The sequence below is a fragment of the Protopterus annectens genome, chromosome 13.part0 (assembly GCF_019279795.1).
Source record: "Protopterus annectens isolate FY-2018-M chromosome 13.part0, PAN1.0, whole genome shotgun sequence".
Lineage (NCBI taxonomy): Eukaryota > Metazoa > Chordata > Ceratodontiformes > Protopteridae > Protopterus > Protopterus annectens.
Genome location: NC_056747.1, coordinates 1,285,890,217 through 1,285,910,844, shown reverse-complemented (window position 1 = coordinate 1,285,910,844; position 20,628 = coordinate 1,285,890,217). Strand labels below are relative to the sequence as shown.

The following is a 20,628-nucleotide window of genomic DNA, read 5'->3' as shown; positions in this document are numbered from 1 at the left end:
TTCAGTACAAATTACTGTGAAAACCCCAGTAAGAACAATGTTATTACAGACAGAGCTAGAGCAACATTCAGTACAAATTACTGTGAAAACCCCAGTAAGAACAGTGTCATTGCAGACAGAGCTAGAGCAACATTCAGTACAAATTACTGTGAAAACCCCAGTAAGAACAGTGTAATTACAGACAGAGCAACAGCAACATTCAATACAAATTACTGTGAAAACCCCAGTAAGAACAATGTAATTACAGGCACAGCAACAGCAACACTCAGTACAAATTACTGTGAAAACCCCAGCAATACCAATGTAATTACAGACAGAGCAACAGCAACATTCAGTACAAATTACTGTGAAATCCCCAGTAAGAACAATGTCATTACAGACAGAGCAACAGCAACATTCAGTACAAATTACTGTGAAAACCCCAGTAAGAACAATGTCATTAGAGACAGAGCAACAGCAACATTCAGTACAAATTACTGTGAAAACCCCAATAACAACAATGTAATTACAGACAAAGCAAGAGCAACATTCAGTACAAATTAATGTGAAAACCCCAATAAGAACAATGTAATTACAGATAGAGCAACAGCAACATTCAGTACAAATTGCTGTGAAAAGCCCAGAAAGAACAATGTAATTACAGAGTAAGAGCAACATTCAGTACAAATTACTGTGAAAACCCCAGTAATAATAATATAATTACAAATAGTGCAACAGCAACATTCAGTACAAATTACTGTGAAAACCCCAGTAAGAACAATGTAATTACAGACAGCACAACAGCAACATTCAGTACAAATTACTGTGAAAACCCCAGTAAGAACAATGTAATTACAGACAGAGCAACAGCAACATTCAGTACAAATTACTGTGAAAACCCCAGTAAGAACAATGTAATTACAGACAGAGCAACAGCAACATTCAGTACAAATTACTGTGAAAACCCCAGTAAGAACAATGTAATTACAGACAGAGCAACAGCAACATTCAGTACAAATTACTGTGAAAACCCCAGTAAGAACAATGTAATTACAGACAGAGCAACAGCAACATTCAGTACAAATTACTGTGAAAACCCCAGTAAGAACAATGTAATTACAGACAGAGCAACAGCAACATTCAGTACAAATTACTGTGAAAACCCCAGTAAGAACAATGTAATTACAGACAGAGCAACAGCAACATTCAGTACAAATTACTGTGAAAACCCCAGTAAGAACAATGTAATTACAGACAGAGCAACAGCAACATTCAGTACAAATTACTGTGAAAACCCCAGTAAGAACAATGTAATTACAGACAGAGCAAGAGCAACATTCAGTACAAATTACTGTGAAAACCCCAGTAAGAACAATGTAATTACAGACAGAGCAACAGCAACATTCAGTACAAATTACTGTGAAAACCCCAGTAAGAACAATGTAATTACAGACAGAGCAACAGCAACATTCAGTACAAATTACTGTGAAAACCCCAGTAAGAACAATGTAATTACAGACAGAGCAACAGCAACATTCAGTACAAATTACTGTGAAAACCCCAGTAAGAACAATGTAATTACAGACAGAGCAACAGCAACATTCAGTACAAATTACTGTGAAAACCCCAGTAAGAACAATGTAATTACAGACAGAGCAACAGCAACATTCAGTACAAATTACTGTGAAAACCCCAGTAAGAACAATGTAATTACAGACAGAGCAACAGCAACATTCAGTACAAATTACTGTGAAAACCCCAGTAAGAACAATGTAATTACAGACAGAGCAACAGCAACATTCAGTACAAATTACTGTGAAAACCCCAGTAAGAACAATGTAATTACAGACAGAGCAACAGCAACATTCAGTACAAATTACTGTGAAAACCCCAGTAAGAACAATGTAATTACAGACAGAGCAACAGCAACATTCAGTACAAATTACTGTGAAAACCCCAGTAAGAACAATGTAATTACAGACAGAGCAACAGCAACATTCAGTACAAATTACTGTGAAAACCCCAGTAAGAACAATGTCATTACAGACAGAGCAACAGCAACATTCAGTACAAATTACTGTGAAAACCCCAGTAACAACAATGTAATTACAGACAGAGCAAGAGCAACATTCAGTACAAATTACTGTGAAAACCCCAGTAAGAACAATGTAATTACAGACAGAGCAACAGCAACATTCAGTACAAATTACTGTGAAAACCCCAGTAAGAACAATGTAATTACAGACAGAGCAACAGCAACATTCAGTACAAATTACTGTGAAAACCCCAGTAAGAACAATGTAATTACAGACAGAGCAACAGCAACATTCAGTACAAATTACTGTGAAAACCCCAGTAAGAACAATGTAATTACAGACAGAGCAACAGCAACATTCAGTACAAATTACTGTGAAAACCCCAGTAAGAACAATGTAATTACAGACAGAGCAACAGCAACATTCAGTACAAATTACTGTGAAAACCCCAGTAAGAACAATGTAATTACAGACAGAGCAACAGCAACATTCAGTACAAATTACTGTGAAAACCCCAGTAAGAACAATGTAATTACAGACAGAGCAACAGCAACATTCAGTACAAATTACTGTGAAAACCCCAGTAAGAACAATGTAATTACAGACAGAGCAACAGCAACATTCAGTACAAATTACTGTGAAAACCCCAGTAAGAACAATGTAATTACAGACAGAGCAACAGCAACATTCAGTACAAATTACTGTGAAAACCCCAGTAAGAACAATGTAATTACAGACAGAGCAACAGCAACATTCAGTACAAATTACTGTGAAAACCCCAGTAAGAACAATGTAATTACAGACAGAGCAACAGCAACATTCAGTACAAATTACTGTGAAAACCCCAGTAACAACAATGTAATTACAGACAGAGCAACAGCAACATTCAGTACAAATTACTGTGAAAACCCCAGTAAGAACAATGTAATTACAGACAGAGCAACAGCAACATTCAGTACAAATTACTGTGAAAACCCCAGTAAGAACAATGTAATTACAGACAGAGCAACAGCAACATTCAGTACAAATTACTGTGAAAACCCCAGTAAGAACAATGTAATTACAGACAGAGCAACAGCAACATTCAGTACAAATTACTGTGAAAACCCCAGTAAGAACAATGTAATTACAGACAGAGCAACAGCAACATTCAGTACAAATTACTGTGAAAACCCCAGTAAGAACACCAAGAGCATTAGCTGGAAACAGAACTGTTAGAAGAAAACTATATTTACACAGAATTATGAAAGGATGCATGTGCTTGGACTCCTACATATTATCTGCTGAAGTGAATTGAAACATTAGTGTATACCACTTGACTGAAAGGAAGTATACTCTTAAAGTCACATGTGTATGTCACACTGATTTTCCAGCATTTTCCTCTTGTTAAAATATGACTTGGAAAACAATTACACTGACTATCAACTCCATTTGCACCACTGCCTTGTACAGGTCACTGAATTAACTGCAAAGTTAACAATGCCCATATTTCTGCAATAAAAATCTAAAGAAGAAAAATGATACATATAAAATATAATTTTTACTGTATCTATTTGTCTTTTTAATAGAACAGTCGATACTTCATATACCACTTTTATATGTAGTGGAATGTGAAGAGATTCAAGTTCACTTATCAAGTTCTTTCCTGTGACTTGACCTGTTACTATGTATGTAGCAGTCCTGTCCTGCATCTCACCAGCTGACTAAGGTAGTGTGACACTATACAGTCCATGCCTTCAGTCTTCAAAGTTTACCTTGTTGTTGCTATAGAAACTAAAGCAAAAAAAACACAGGCATCCCTTTCAGATGGGCTGTGTTACAGCACAGGTCATATTTCTTTTACATAAATATTAAGTTTAAACAGGTTCCCTGAAGCTTTCTGCAGCCTTGTCTCAGTTATCTAGAGTCAGAAAGGGGTTGGGCTTTATTTCTGAAGGGCAGGTGATGGGAAGAAAGCAAAGACAGCAAGGGATACAGTTAGACAAACAACATACTGCACACCTGTCGGACTGCATCTGACACTTCCAGGTACTTGTCCCTCGGAGCAAAAGGCATTGAGGACAAATTTCAGCTGGGAAAGAAAACATAAACACAGGCTGACATACGCATTCTTCTCCTCAGGCTATGGAAATACTGTCTTCTTCCAAGGCACACTGAAACCTGTTGGAAGGTATCTCCTGTTGTGCGTGGCTTTTCCAGTTATAAGGGGGCAGCTAACCAGGTGAGTCAGTACTGTCTAATGCCATCACATTTTACTTCTCTTGCTGATTGAGGTTGAAATATTTCCAAAATGTTAATACCATAATGAATTGACTGATATCTTTCCCAAATCCTTTTTCTTCTGTGCCTTAAAATAATGAAGAACTTTTACCCTGTCATGGATGATTTACTTGGAATGTTTTCATCTACATAGACTGCTTTGCTGCTTGGTCCGTCCTGTAATCAGCTTGTTTCGTATTATCCCTGTTACAGTCAAGTCAGCTGTTTGGAAATGTTGTATTTCACATTGTGCTTCTTTCTGCTTAATTCTATCCTGGAAACAAGCCTCATTTTCAGAGCATACCTTGAAACTAGCAACTTAAAAAAATAGGTTTGAAAAAAAAAAACACCAATTATATTGTGTTCTACATGCAGTCTTTAAGAGGTGAAGGCTATTGCCTTAAGAATAAAAATATTTATTTTAATATTTAGACCAAGTCATACTAAACAATCCTACCAACCTATCAATTTCTAGAGCTTATAGCAACTGTAGAATATATTTGCAAAGTTAATTTTATTAAACTTATCGTAATAAACAGAATCATATATATATTCGCTCAGTCATTACATATCAGTATCTTTGCTGCTCTCAGTTGACTAGAAAATTTTGCATAAGAAGTTTTATGTCACACTGTTTAAGTACATGTGCATATACATTTATAATTATTCTACCTTTCAGGTTATGATTATGTTAGATAGTAAGTATTTACCTAAGACAGGCTTTTTAACAGTACGCATCTGTCAAAAAAAAAGAGGTAAGACTTTCTGATATGAACTTTCATCCTGTCTCCCTGAAAAAATTAAGTTCTGATGTGGAAAAATTAAACAATTATAAAAAAACAAGTTATATGACAAAAGAGAACTTGATTTAAGATACAGGGATTATTTAACACTCCTGTTAGGCTATTTATGTGTGGGCGGTAAGCATACAGTATGTATAGGCAGACACTGTGGGCCAGATTCCCAAAGAATTGTTCTCAGTGTAAATGATTGTAAACAGGCTTACTGCAGGAACCATATTCCAAAACTTTTACTCTCAGCCTGGTCTCAGTGTGTTTTGAATTGAGGGCCTTTGTCTGCCCTAGCATAAATTACCGCTCAAGCTTACACATCATTCTAAACATAATGTGTACACACTGTGCAGAAAATGCTTTCACCTAATACAGCTGCAATGTATCTCTACTACATTGCTACATCTAGGCAGGTATTATTCTGAGCTACACACCATAATTCTCATATTCCGTGACACTAAGCAATCCGCTTAACTTCTGCTTTTTTTTTTTTATATAGAGTGCGCATTGAGAAAAACTTCTGTGCATTATGAGTTAATTTTTGCTTGCAGAAGAAAGTTAGAAAATCTAATTTCAGAAATACTTTTGACCATAAGCTAAATAAATGATTTTCTTTTGTTTCACAGTGCAGTTGAATGTACTTTTGTTGTAATTCCTGTTAAGAAAGTTTAATGTAATCGAAAAATAAAAAGAGGGGCAGGGTAGTTTTAGGACAGCAACACTATCAGTATCTCAAGTTATGGAAGACGTAACAAGCCTACTTCTGAGTGAGTCAGATATCTCAGTAAGAATTTAAGAACTGCTGTCATATAAGCAAAAACAAAAGCTGAAGTTTGATAAGTAAATAAAGCCCAAGTAAGCATCCATATTAACATTAATAAGAAGCAAAGGTGTTTGCCACTGGAACAGTAAAGTTGACAATAAATGTTTATTAGCAGCAGTTGGTTTTCATACTGTGTCCCAAAGATGTTTTTGATGTATCCGTATTTCATCATGGCATTGCAGTACTGGTCACATGGTTTAGAAAAAGGTCACTGTAGGTGCAGTGTCCTTGTGACTTGTACAAGTATTCAGGCAGTATAAGTACTCTGGGTGCCTCTGTGTCAGTGTCTGTCCAATATCCATGTGTGAGTTACATGACATTGTCAGACACTGTATGCCATAGATGCAAGTGTGCCAAGTTAATTAAAATCTCTGCTAAATACCTCATGTAGATGTCTTACATAGCTATCGCGTGTCCTATATTAGGTAGCCTCTAACCTGTTCTACAGTTCTGTGACTACTTCAACAACTCACTCAGTTTACTGTATTAATTAGACTTTAGTCAGTTTATAGTCCTGAAGCCCTTCTTGCTAAACTAAACTGAGCAGATGTTCTCTGCATGACATTTTTTTTTTACATTTACTACTATTGCTCTGCTGTATATTTTATTTGCTATTGTTCAATTGAAAATCTGTTTGTCACTCTATGTGTACTGGAGGATTTATTTCTAGGCTGTAATAAAAGGGATTGATAAACAAACAGACATAGATGCACAGACCGACATACGGGCGCAGAGACAGTTACATTCCTAAACAAATGGATACATAGATTGACAAAGTACCTGTACAGTGATGCTCACACAGTTGTACCAAGCATTGCTGTCTGCACAATCTCCATGTACTAATGGCACAGCTGTGCCAGATGTCACTGTTAATGTAGTGAGGCTGTGCTTGGAGTACAGCTGTGCTAAATGTGTGCTTGGAGTAAGGGTGTGATAAATGGTAGCAGTGACATGCTAACTGAATGATTGCCTGGCTGCACTTCCTCCATGATGTGCCAGATAATGCCAGACAAAATATGAAGTGCAAGGAACAACTGGATGCCAACCAGCAAAGTCCCAAAAACTGAAAACAGCAACAAAACAACTCAAAAATTATAAAAAACTGTATTCAAAATGATGTAAAAAATCAATTTAATAGAGCAAAGCTCTCGAGGCAACTCTTCCTCAATGCTTTATACCAAAAAGTGAAACAATTCATTCTTGTATGCATCACAGTTAAAACATAATAAATTCCAAACTAATCACACACAAATCATAGTAAATATTTAATGAATAACTTAACTTAATTAACAAAGCAACACTCCACATAAAGAGATGTCTTTTTTAAAACAGGTTTGATGCTCACTGCCTTACTGAGTCCTGGATACGAGCCTGCATTGATGAATATCTTTCAGATTTTCAGAGAGGAAAGCCTTGGCTAAGCAGGTCTTGAATATGTCAGAGATACATAGTTTTAAGTTTAGAGTTATTAAAACAGTAAATAAAAATCTTAGGGGGAGATACTGCACCTAATACTGAATCCATAGACTATAAATGGATTAATTATTGCCATACAGATGCAGATCCAGGACTCAGTGTAACACTGAACATTAAACCTATTTTAAAGAGTATTGCTTTGTAAATTAAGTTTAATTATTGATTAAATATGTATTATGGCTGTGTGTGATTGGCTTAGAATTAATTATGTTTTGATAGTGATGTATATAAGAAGGAATTGTTTCACTGTTTCATATGAAGTACTGAGGAAGTCTGAAAATTAAATTGATTTTTACTTGGTTTTGAATATAGTTTTTATCATTCTTTTGAGTCCTTTTTGTTGCTATAAGTTTAGGTATGTTTGCTTTGATTGGAGATGCACAACAATGGAGTTAATATGCATAGGTTTGGAAGGTATGTAGTAAATATTACTAAGCGCAACTGCATTAAGCAAACTCTCTTCATTTATTTGCTCTGATGTCCCTTTTAAGGTGATACTGAAGCTTATTGAGATGGGTACATTGGTGCAATAACAGGCATTTCCTAAGTCATAAACAATACAAGCGACCACTGGGGAAATGAAGTAGCAACACTCATCCTGCAGTCTTGTATTCTCGTTTGAACGATGAGTAACACATCACGTTGATAACTAAGAATCATTGCATTACTTAGTTTCTTACTGTATTCATTAGTTTGATGACCTTAGTATTCACTTGTCTAATATATAATTCTGAGCAGGTCATGCAACCTAACCAATACTGCCTCATATCACTCCTGACAGAAATGTTTCAGCCTAGAGTTTCTTTTTCTCCCGAGTTAAAAAAAATGAAAGATATTTAAAAAAATGGTTATTTTGTTTCTATTGCAAAACACAAGTATTTGTCTTTTCTCTCTGTCATGCTCACCTTGAACGTGATTATATTAAGTTACAGGGGGTGGGTAATGGCAGGAGGGACTTGGACTAATATTGTTTTCTGACAAATTCTTCCATTCATGATTGTCTTATCACAGTTTTGTGCCTCTGATATGGTATCCAATGCTTTTTGTGAGATCCAACACAATAGCTTGTGACTGACATTTTTACTTTCATGGCACAGTGTATTGTCTCTGGTAGTGGGACTGTGTACTCAACAAAAAAGGAAAACGAGTGACATGACAAAAACATTTATGTACCCCAGAGGCACAGACTATGTAGTTACCCAGTGGGTATGGTTTTGTATATTCTCGGAGTAAGAGAACAAAACATGATGTTAAGGAATATCTACATTAAGGGGAACAGCAGGAAGCCATTTTTATGAGTAGGATGGTAAATGGGGTCTATATCATATCATTGAATGTTCTATTTAGCGAGTGCCTATTAGTTAAACACTAATAAGCGAAAACACTAAATAGTGAACGTTCATTTGAGTGAAATGCTTTTCTGGGAAAATGACCAGTTGGCCATCATTGGGGATTTGCTCTCTTCCCCACTGTAGTGGGATCTTGGAGTTGTTATATTTAGTTGGGGGGTGTGGGGGCATAGCCCCCCACTACAATTTTTTTTTTGGCGATGTTTTTCTGTGGTTCGCTGGGTTTGCTGACTGTTTTGTAACCCAGTGAAACATTTCAGTTAAACAAACGTTCTCTATTAAGTATTTTCACTTATAAGTGCTTAACTAATAGGCATTTGCTAAATAGGATGTTCGATGATATGATATAGACGTGGTAAATGTATAATGTGCTTTGATCTAAGATGTTGGTACTGCTTATGCAGTGTTAGAATTCAAATAAGTATGGGGTAAACACAAAGGCACAATAAACACAAAGCAGAAAAAAAGTAAATCAAGTGGTAAGACAAGGCGACCAGAACTTTTGGAACACACCAATGTGACAAACCATTTAAGTATATTTTTTCATTTACTAACAGCACTCATATTTCTATAAGACCAAAGCAGGTGATTTATGAAATATTCATCAGTATGTAGCTTCTCCACATATCCTTCCATTTATGCAGGCACGCAGTTTATAAGCCTGTGCGATTCACACTTCCTGATCATTTTTTTGTAATAAGTACATATGCTTTAGGAATTTTTTTTGTCCTCTACCTTCTTTGTATTTATGGTAGCTTTACAGAGCTTTTGAAATGCTGCCAAGCCTAGATTTTGCCAGATGACAAAGAAAAAGTTAAAGTAGTTAATGAACTTTTTGTGAAATCAGTATGAGCAAACCATCAAAGCTGAAATGCCTGTAAACAATCCTCGTAGACAGTTCCAAGAACCAAGTTAATGTTTAACAACTTGATACAAGTATTTGCATTCTCAGCAGAAAAAAAAAGAGAACATTTATGGAATTAATTCTGAGCGAAGTGAAGAGTGTTGTAGTTTCCTACGCATGACAGGCCAAAAAAAAACTAAGGCAAATACAGTCAAACTACAGGTTTCAGTGAGTATAAAGTGTAGCATAATACCAAAGAATCATCATGTCCAAGTGCTAAAATCAGAAATCTCAGAAAAATAACTGTTTTGTTAATCTGTATACTGTGCTTTGCACATATCTCTAAATTGTTGTGGTTGAAACATAACACTGTAGCTTTTGACACAATGTTTATCCAGTATCTTCCAGACGTTACTGATTTTACTTGCTTTCTTGACTACGTTCAGACCTGTCTAATTGAACACAAATTATTAAATAATTGAATGACGTTCATGCAAAACTTTCTTAACAACAACGATGAGACAGGGGTTCCAGCAGGTTATTTCTATAATTTATTTGTGTTTCCCTATACATATATATATATATATATATATATATATATATATATATATATATATATATATATATATATATATATATATATTAATCCCATCACTGACTAGCATTAACTACATCTTGGAACAAGCTGAATTATATACACATCTACCACCTTATTGATAAAAAAATGCCTTCCTTCTTTCCCCCTTTATATGGAATACAGAGACAGTCATAATTCAGCTTATGCAGAACAGCTCTGGTTGCTTCCATGAGATATGGAACTGTATGGATTTGTTAAGAGTGAAGCATTTTTGTTTGTAACCTTATGGCATTCTTTGAGGAGGTAACACCAACATCTAATGATGGAACTGTATGGATTTGTTAAGAGTGAAGCATTTTTGTTTGTAACCTTGTGGCATTCTTTGAGGAGGTAACACCAACATCTAATGATGGAACTGTATGGATTTGTTAAGAGTGAAGCATTTTTGTTTGTAACCTTATGGCATTCTTTGAGGAGGTAACACCAACATCTAATGATGGAACTGTATGGATTTGTTAAGAGTGAAGCATTTTTGTTTGTAACCTTATGGCATTCTTTGAGGAGGTAACACCAACATCTAATGATGGAACTGTATGGATTTGTTAAGAGTGAAGCATTTTTGTTTGTAACCTTATGGCATTCTTTGAGGAGGTAACACCAACATCTAATGATGGAACTGTATGGATTTGTTAAGAGTGAAGCATTCTTGTTTGTAACCTTATGGCATTCTTTGAGGAGGTAACACCAACATCTAATGATGGAACTGTATGGATTTGTTAAGAGTGAAGCATTCTTGTTTGTAACCTTATGGCATTCTTTGAGGAGGTAACACCAACATCTAATGATGGAACTGTATGGATTTGTTAAGAGTGAAGCATTCTTGTTTGTAATCTTGTGGCATTCTTTGAGGAGGTAACACCAACATCTAATGCAGGAGCATTGTAGTCAAGCTCACTAAATTATAAATCTCTATGCCATCCACTTGATAGCCAGCTGGCTCACAAGACCCAGAAGTTTAGGACAGGGGAGTCTATCTCCACAAAAAGGCCAGTCTCTACTGGAGTCCCTCAGGGTTCAGTGCTGGTGCCACTCATTTTTGGCATCTACTTATCTAAAGTCAAGGCTAGCATCAGAGGACTATGACTGACCAAGTCTGCAGATGTTTGCAAATAAGGTGCAGTCATTGAATCACTACAGGATGCAAACACCCTCCAAGAAGGCATGACATTGACTAATAATTGATGTCAGTCACAGTCTAAAACTCAGTGTTAAGCAGTAAATAATAGCTTCTGTTGGGAAGATGGCCAGCCCCACAAGTTACCACATTGATAATATACCAGTGGTCAGGGATTTGGGAACACATGTAGACAGTGACTTGGCCTTTGACCATCATATATTTAATCTAATAAGGAAGTCTTTCTATGGTGCACAACTTATAAGAAAAGGTATAGCATCTAAGTTCAAAGATGTACTTCGTCCTCATTAAACTGATCATTGAATACAATATGACTTTTGATATGTACCTGACCAGGCATATGCAACAACTAGAGTGTCCACACAGACTCATTGCAAAAAGAATACATGGAGTAAGCCACATGTCCTTTGTGGACTACCTGAAAGCCTTATCATTATATTGTGTCTCCTACAGGTTGCTGAGAGGTGATGTTAGTCCTGCAAAGCATCTTCTGATACAGCCTTAATGTACCTGTTGCAAATCCACAAAATAAACAGCAGCAGGAACACCAGATCCAGGGACCTAAACCTCATCTGCAACATAAATAAGATATGATGGAGGGACAGGTATGTTCCTCAGAGAACAAGCTTCCCATCCACATGAAGCTAAGTTCCTCCCTGCACCTATTCAAACACAAGTTGAATAAGTGGATTGGAAATTGTAAATTTACTGCAGATCTGGCACTTATGTCTATGTTAGAGAGAGAGAGAGAGGTACCTTGTAAATGCTTGATCATCCATGCCCAAATTATATATACCCTCACAAAACCCTATTAGTGTCGATAGGCTTAAAAAGGTCCACCAGGGTTGTTAGCATAGTCATCTGCAATGATTCTGTAATCCTATTGTAGTTACTCCAGGGAGATCATTTTACCACTTTCTACCTCCCTGACATGGCCCATTACTTAATATGGTACTACATTTTGTAGTTTTGGAACAAGCCACCTGAAATAACTCAAAAGATACAAAGATTATTTTACTAGAAGAGTAACAGGGTTGGAAAATTAAACTATTCAGAAAGGTTTCAAGAACTGTAATTGTATTCTGTTTCTTATAGGTTACTTAGAGGTGACCTCTGCCTAGTATATATGTCACTGTCTCATCTACTTTTGTTTCAAAGTCTGTTCCTGGAACTCACTGTATGGGGGAGCTAATACCAAATCTGGGGACCTATTACTATTTATTTAATTTATTTAATTATCTATCTATACATCGATCTATCTATCGATCTATCTATCTGTCCCCCTATCTAAATCTCTATCATAGGTTAATAGGTTCATAGGTAAGTACTACGCTAGCTTCCCGTGTAGACCAGTTTAAGCCTATCCAATTTCCTTTTTTTTTGCTCAAAATGACCTAGCCCATTTGGTTACCCATCCCATGGTAGGTAATTATATATTATCCTTAATGAAAATAACTATATAATCCCTAATGAGAATAAATGGGATAATACCATAGATCATTTGAGGGAACACATGAATGGGATAAAGCATTTAGGAGCTGTGTCTGCTCATTAGCAGTACAGGGGGCAGTTTTGGGGTAAATTTTCTGTTTTACATGCATAAATCCAAGTTTCACTAGGATATGGACAAGGATGAGCTTTGTTTTATGTGGATGAGGAGTCTGTTCCAGAGCAGTGGTATCCTCTGTGAGATAAAGCTGTCTCTGCAAATCATTCTGTTGATATTGCAGAAGAGGTTTAGATCCCTAGACTGAGTATTTCTGATGCTGCTGTTGATGTGCAGTAAGTCCATCAGTATTGGGTCTGAGGGTGCCTTGTAAGCCAGATGCAGGTCACCTCTTAGCAGTCTGTAGGATACTGAGTATAGTGACTGACAGGGCTTTGAATCAGTCCATGTACATGTTGTTTATGTTGTTTATCCTTTTATTAAAGTATATCTGTGGGCATTCCAGTTGTTGCATGTGTCTGAACAGATAAATGCTAAAGGGGGTATTATATTCAATAACTAGCCTAATAAGGGCTGAGTAAATGGGGACAATTATAACCCTAGATCTAGACGCAAGCCTTTTGTTTATAAGCTTTACAATATAGAAGGAATTTCTTATAGCAACAGACACGTCAGGCAAAAGTTAGGTAATTGTCCATATAAGTTCCCAAATCCCAAGCAACTAGGTGAACTCTTAGAGGAATATTGTTAATGTGGTAATTTCCTAGGATAGAGGATTTCCCAAAGGATACAATAATGCATTATTTGGTATTTAGTTTTAGTCCATGATTTTGGCACCAGTTATTTATTTGGGACAAACTTTCCTGTAGGATGGCTAAGTCATTTGCAGATTCAATGAGTGCTCCTAGATTGCAGTCCTCTACAAACTTAGTCAGCCAGAGCCATATTGTATTGGCGTTTGCTTCAGAAAAGTAGATGCCAAACAGGGGAGGTCTCAGCACAGAATCCTGGGGGACTCTACTGTTGACTGGTCTCTTTTTGGAGGTAACGTCCCCATTTTGATTTCTTGTATCTTATCTGTGAGCAAATTGGCAATCCAACTTTTGACGTAAGTGTTTATTCCCAGTTTATTTAACTTTTCTACTATGCCTGAGTGGAGAATTGTGTCAGAAGTTTTGACCAGGTCGAGGCATGTTGTATATACCATTTTGCTTTCAAAAATATCCACCAGGATAAGTAAGCATGACCTACTCTTAATGAATCTAAACTGAGATAGGAGCAGTGATTGGAGGATTCATAGGTCCTGATTGATTATCTCCATGATAAGTCTGTCCATGGCTTTGCATATGACGCTGGTCAGACTTATGCATCTGAAATTTCCTGGGTCTATAAAAGGTCCTCTCATATGCCGCGTAATGACTGTAGCTGTTCTCCATTCATTTGGTACAAACCTATGTGGAGGCTGAGACTGAAGAGTGTTGTTAAGGGTGTGGCTATATTGTGCTTTATGCTATTTAAGATGTGAATAGTGTTGTTAGGGGGTGTGGGTATATTGTGCTTTATGCTATTTAAGATGTGAATAGTGTTGTTAGGGGGTGTGGGTATATTGTGCTTTATGCTATTTAAGATGCAAATAGTGTTGTTAGTTAGGGGGTGTGGGTATATTGTGCTTTATGCTATTTAAGATGCATCAAGGGATATTGTCAGGACCTGTTGATGCAGTATTTTTAGCATTTGATTGCACTTTAGGAGTTGGTATTGTGTGATAGCTGGAGGTGGGCCAGTTTCAGGTATATCTTGGTGGACAGATGGAGGGGAGAGAGCGGTAATGTTAGAGCTAAATTTATCAGCCAGTAGGTTCACTATATATTTAGCCTCAGTTTAATAACATGGCTTACAATCAGCTCAGCACATTGCTGTGTTGTGCTTCTGAGATTACGAACATAACTAAAAAATACCTTGTGATTCTCTTTGGCTTGGAAAGCTACATTAGCCAATCTTTGTTTACCAGGAAAGTCCAAATGGAATAAAGGCCTTTATACATACATATAAACAGTTACATAATATCAGATGGAATAGAAAATATAGGAAAGTGTACATACACAAGCCTTACCGTAGCTTACATAAACATCATTTAGAAACTGAGCATGCACACAGCCTACATGGGTATATACAGTGTTGAACATTCATTAGAAATAACCACAGGCTTGGATATAGTAGAGAGATATATAACATTGCAAAAGATGCTGTAACATTACCTGCAATTTCTAGTAATTAAAAAATAATATATATATAAAAATGAAATAGGCATCTTAACTATGGAAATATTACAAAAATGGGGGAAGGGAGCTTGATAATAATACACAGTATGATATGTTAGTAGCAGCAGCTATGAACGTGGCTTTACATTTAAGACTGAGAAGTGAAGTAATTAGATAAGTTAGAATAGTTAGAGTTACTCTGACCATTATAAGGGCTGTTAGCTTTGGATAGATTACAACTGATGATGATTAAACTATGACTTGAGGTGGGACAGTCAGATGGTGGTTGATCTAGTCAGAGAGAAAAAGAGATTGTCTTGTCACTTAGGGTCTGTCATTGATATATTTTATGTAAATAGAGTTACTCCTTGTGGTTTGAAAGTTCTTTGTGGCCTGATGGAGAAAGGATGAGTGGAAAAGATGACTGTTTGGAGAAAAGGTAGCAAGTGTGGCCATGATGGACATGGGTATCACACAGCCTATCTAGACCTCGCCAAGGCTTTCAACACCATCCACCACTCTGGAATTATAGATAAAGTCACTAAACTAGGTATAAATCCCTATGTCACAAGATGGGTTGCCAACTGGTTCACTGACGGAACCCACACTGTGAAAGTAGCAGACTCCAAATCCAACTTCAGACCAGTGACAAGTGGAGTACCACAGGGTTCAGTCCTGGGTCCTCTCCTGCTTTGTATCTACTTCTCTGAAGTACAGGCTAACACAGAAGATTTTTGGCTAATGAAGTTCACAGATGACTGCAAACTAGGAGCCATAATCAAAACTCTAAAAGATGTGTACATCATACAAAAGGGCCTCGCTGAGACAGATGCCTGGTGTCAAAGCCATGGCCTCAAGCTCAATGCCAGAAAGTGCATTGTCATCCCTTTTGGTAAAAACTCTGTACCCATGAACTACCACATAGGCTGTAGTCTACTTAAAACCAAAAGTGTGATAAAAGACCTTGGGACACAGGTGGACAGTAGTCTCTCCTTTGATAATCACATCGCCACAGTAGTCAGGAAATCCTTCTACATGGCACACCTCATCACAAAAGGTTTCATATCCAGGAAAAAAGAGGTCATTGTTCCCCTCTACTCATCACTCATTAGACCCATTATAGAGAACAATGCCCCTTTTGGTATGTACCTCACAACACATCTACAACAACTGGAAAGGCCACAGAAATACCTCACAAAGAGGATTACTGGCCTCAAACAGATGCCCTATGTAGACTGTCTCAAAAAACTGCAGCTTTACTCCATCACATATCGCCTACTCAGAGGTGATCTCTGCCTAACACACAAAACTATGTCAAACCCAAAGCTTTTAGACATGCTCCACTTAAAGAAATCCCAGTCCCTACGAGCTACATGCTCTAGGGACCTAAACCTTGCCACCACAATAAACAGAACATGCTGGAGGGATAGATTCCTGTCCCAGAGACTTCCCATACTCCAGAACAAACTACTATCTATATCAAACAAAACTCCTCGTTAGCACTCTTCAAGAAAAAATCTTGATGATTGGATAGGAAATAGGAAATTCACCCCAGGGGTCACCTCTGTGGCTCTGCTCGACAATGGCACAGGAAAATAATTTTCTTGGGTGGCGAAAGCCATGATACCTTTTGGCTAGGCTTATATAGGCCCTAGGGCGAATAGCCTGGTACCCCCCTATGAATCTATGAACCTATGAAATTTACTCTAGCTGGAAGAAGAGCAGAAATAGAATCATTTTTTTTTTTGTTTTTTGGTTAGATATTGTTTTAGTGGTAACTTAAAGATATATGTCTAGTCAGAGGTGGATCATGGTCAAGTGCGGCCCTAGGCTGGGAAATGGGCCAGGGCCCCTCACACACACACACACACACACACACACACACACACACACACACACACACACACACACACACACACACACACACACACACACACACACACACACACACACACACACACACACACACACACACACAGCAGTCTGCAACAGCCATTCCAGTGTCCCATTACTTGGCTGTTTCTCTCCAGTTACCATGAATACTCCTCAAACCAGTCAGTATACATATTAGTTTCTTCTTTTTTACTTCTACAGTGATTCCAGATATTTGGATATAATGTAAAACTTTTATTTCAAATTTTATAATGTAAACACTGATATCCATTTGCTAAACAAAATGATACAGTCTCAAAATATAAACAGACTTAACATTAACAGTAAACTTCTCTGCCCTTGAAACTCACATTCAATGAAATGGTATTGAAACCCACTTTCAAAGAAAATGCATCTGGCCACAGGCAGATTAAGTTTACCTTCTGGGCTGTTTTCAAACCATAGGCCCCTTGCACACATTTTCAGAATCATGCAAGCATACATCTGCTCTTTGATTCACCTTCCTGATTGTATTAAATTATATTCCTTGTATAATGCAGCACCACTTGTTAGAATGTGTTATAACTTTGTAATTTTGAACATTTTTCCAGTAAGCATAACATATTTACCAGTAATAATGAAATTGCCCATTTCAGAACATTTCAAGCATAAAAGGCCACTCAAACTTCTGTCATTACAATCCACCAATAGCAGTCAATATGTACAATATGCAGAGGTAAACATCATCTGAATAACTCCACATTAAAGAGATCTGTAACTAATGAAGATGTTGCTGCTGGCAAACTACTTTATAATTCAATGTGTTTCATCTACAGATTCAGTGCCTGCTGCCCTTGAAGAATAAATTGCCTGTGTTACATTAAAAATGGTAATATTACAATGGGGAATGGCTGGCACACTGACAGCAGGTTCATAGTGGGTCTACTTTAAGCTCTTGAAAGCAGTAAAACCTGAATCCGAATTGCGTGACACAGAAAGAGCGAACCGCGAATACATCAAACAAATGAAACCGCGAAAGGGGAAATATCGAAATCGCATAGTTGACCCATCTGTGGTATAGCTCCGTAAGGTAAGTTGGTGATAGTTACGGACCTTAGGGTTATGGAGGGGTTAAGGTAAGTGCATAGGTAGGTAGTGTATGTAAGGTTTTGTGTAGGTAATGTATGTAAGATTTAGTATAGGGTTTTGTTAAGTGTATGTGTGTGGAATATTTAGTTTGTTTGGGTATAGCTCCATAGGGGGAGTGTGTGGTAGTTACGGACCATAGGGTTAGGGAGGGGTTAAGGATAGTGCATAGACAGTTGTGTATGTGGGGTTAGTGTACAGTTAGCAGTAGGATTTTGGTGCTTTAATTTAGGATTAGAAGTAGGGATTTGGTTAGTGTATGTATGTGTTTTTTTATTGTGTTTGGGTAGGTAGTGTGTTGCAGGTGGTGGGTTGGCCGACTATGATGGTTCAAGGTTTACATTTTCACGCTTTAGCATGTTTGAAGTATCCGTGGTTCACTCTTTATGTGTTGTGCGATTCGCATTCGTGTTTTTCGTGTTTCGAGGGTATAAAGTAGACCCGTTCATAGTTATTAGGCATCTCATCCAAAGAGGGACACACTCAGAAGTGTATCACCTCATCCTCCCTTAAAGTACACTATAGTATCAGCAATTTATCTACGTTGTGTGGGAGTAGAACCCACAGACTTCTGCATCAAAAAGCAGTATGCTACCTGTTACACTACTAATGATCCCTTTAAATTGTATAGCACAAACACTGATGGCCATTTACTATTGCACATTAAAAACAGACAGTATGAGCAGCAGTGAACTTCTCCTCCCTTGAAGCTCATATTTACTTGAAAAAGCACTGAAACTCACAATTCCTTCAAAATGCATTGAAACTCACAATTCTTTGAAAATACCCTGAAACTCACAAATCCTTGAAAATGCACTGAAACTCATGCTTCCATCATTTAGCAGTTGGTGTACAGGATTCAGGATCTTATCACCTGTAACCAAGGTACAGGGTTTTAGCCTGAGCAAATTAACCATCCTGCCATCCCTAACTAGGGCATTTTATACACACACACACACACACACACACACACACACACACACACACACACACACACACACACACACACACACACACACACACACACACACACACACACACACACACACACACACACACACACACACACACACACACGTTTTACTGAAGAAATATCCAGTGTTTGTCTGCAGACAGAAGGAGCAGCACATATGTCTCATGTCTTGCAAGTTAGTTTAAATTCTGCATGTGGAAAGAATACACACAGGAAGAAGCATGTTTAAATGTGTGTGTATCAACATATACAGGAAGAAGCATGCAGAGTGCATTTTTGAAGAAGTATGGCCTTAAAGAGACATGTTATTTATTTATTTTTTAAATTGTGGCAGCCCCCACCAGCAAGTGCCCCCCCCCAACAGTAGGCCCTAGGCGGCTGCCTAGGTCACCTTAGTCCTGCATCTGGCACTGTGTCTAGTCTGTTTTATTTTCAGTGGGAAAGGGATCCAATTATTAGTGACTTGGTGGGAATATAGAGAATCCACAGCTTGTTTTTGACATGGAGAGAAGAGATTTGTTACTTGGACATAGTCTCGAACTGGAGTATAGTTGGAGCATATTTTTCAATAATGGTAACTTTTCAGGGAAATTAAGTTGCAGACAATCTTGAGTTATGAGTATGTAAGGTAGTTGGGGAGGGGTACATTTCTAAGGTTAGCTAGTGGTGAGTTTTAGTGAGGTATTTGCTGCAAATCTGGCTAATTTATTGTAACGTGTCGAGTTTAGTTTTAAGGGTGAAACTGAGATTTGTATATATAGAGGATGCATATAAAAGGGATGGAAGTAGGTGGACAGTGGCTATGGAATTTCTTGTGGACTGTTTAAGAAAATGTTACACTCTTTGTACTGATTCTAGGTTCCATTTGGTCCTTTTGATGGCCAGAAGCAGGTGTTGGTCATATTTAAGTTTGTTGTCAAGTAAGACGTGAAGTAGCTTTGTTTGTAGTATGAATTAAATTTTTGTGTTTTCAAATGACAGGATGTGGAATTTATGTTTTTGTTCTATGAGACTTTTCAGGGTAAAGAGCTTGAGTTTTGTTTCTTTTTTAGGGGTGGGGGTGGGGGTGAGGAGTAGGTTTGCATATCTGAGTCAGGATTCTGTGAATAAGAAAGCCTGTTGACCGTTGAGCAGATGAGTGTTGCATCGTCTACATATCGAATGAGGGTTACTTATTGAAAACGAGTATGGAGTTTTTTGATAAATATGTTAAAAAGGAGAGGCTTAAGTATTGAACCTTGGGAAACCCCAACTGTAACTAGCAGGAATGTTAAGAGTTCTTGCTTCCATTTTAGAGCTTGTTGCCTATTTGACAAACATCTATGGAACCAAATTACAGCTGAAATGCTAGTTCGTCTAATAATTTGTAATGATATACCATATCAAAGACTTTTGACAAGTCAAGAAAAAAAGATGAGACTAGGTCCCCATTGTTTCTGCGTTGATTGGCGGTATTGGTAAAGCTGAGGAGTCTGGCTGTGGTGCTGTGATTTGGCCAGAAATCATGCAGTGTGGTAGAAAATTAGCAAGGGTCATTGATTGTTCAGAATGTTTACATCTTTCTGGAATTTTAGATAGGGGTGACAGGATCTTTATAGGT

The 20,628-nt window shown here is 37.4% G+C and overlaps 1 protein-coding gene across 1 annotated transcript in view; it reads left to right on the top strand.

Moving 5' to 3' along the window:
* Positions 1-3,916: 3,916 nt before the first annotated feature.
* PRR15L (proline rich 15 like) overlaps positions 3,917-20,628 on the top strand; it is a 211,430-nt gene continuing 194,718 nt past the window's right edge. Inside the window, exon 1 of the mRNA XM_044055299.1 lies at positions 3,917-4,236. The gene's annotated coding sequence lies outside the window, so the exon portion shown is untranslated. The remainder of the gene's footprint in view (positions 4,237-20,628) is intronic.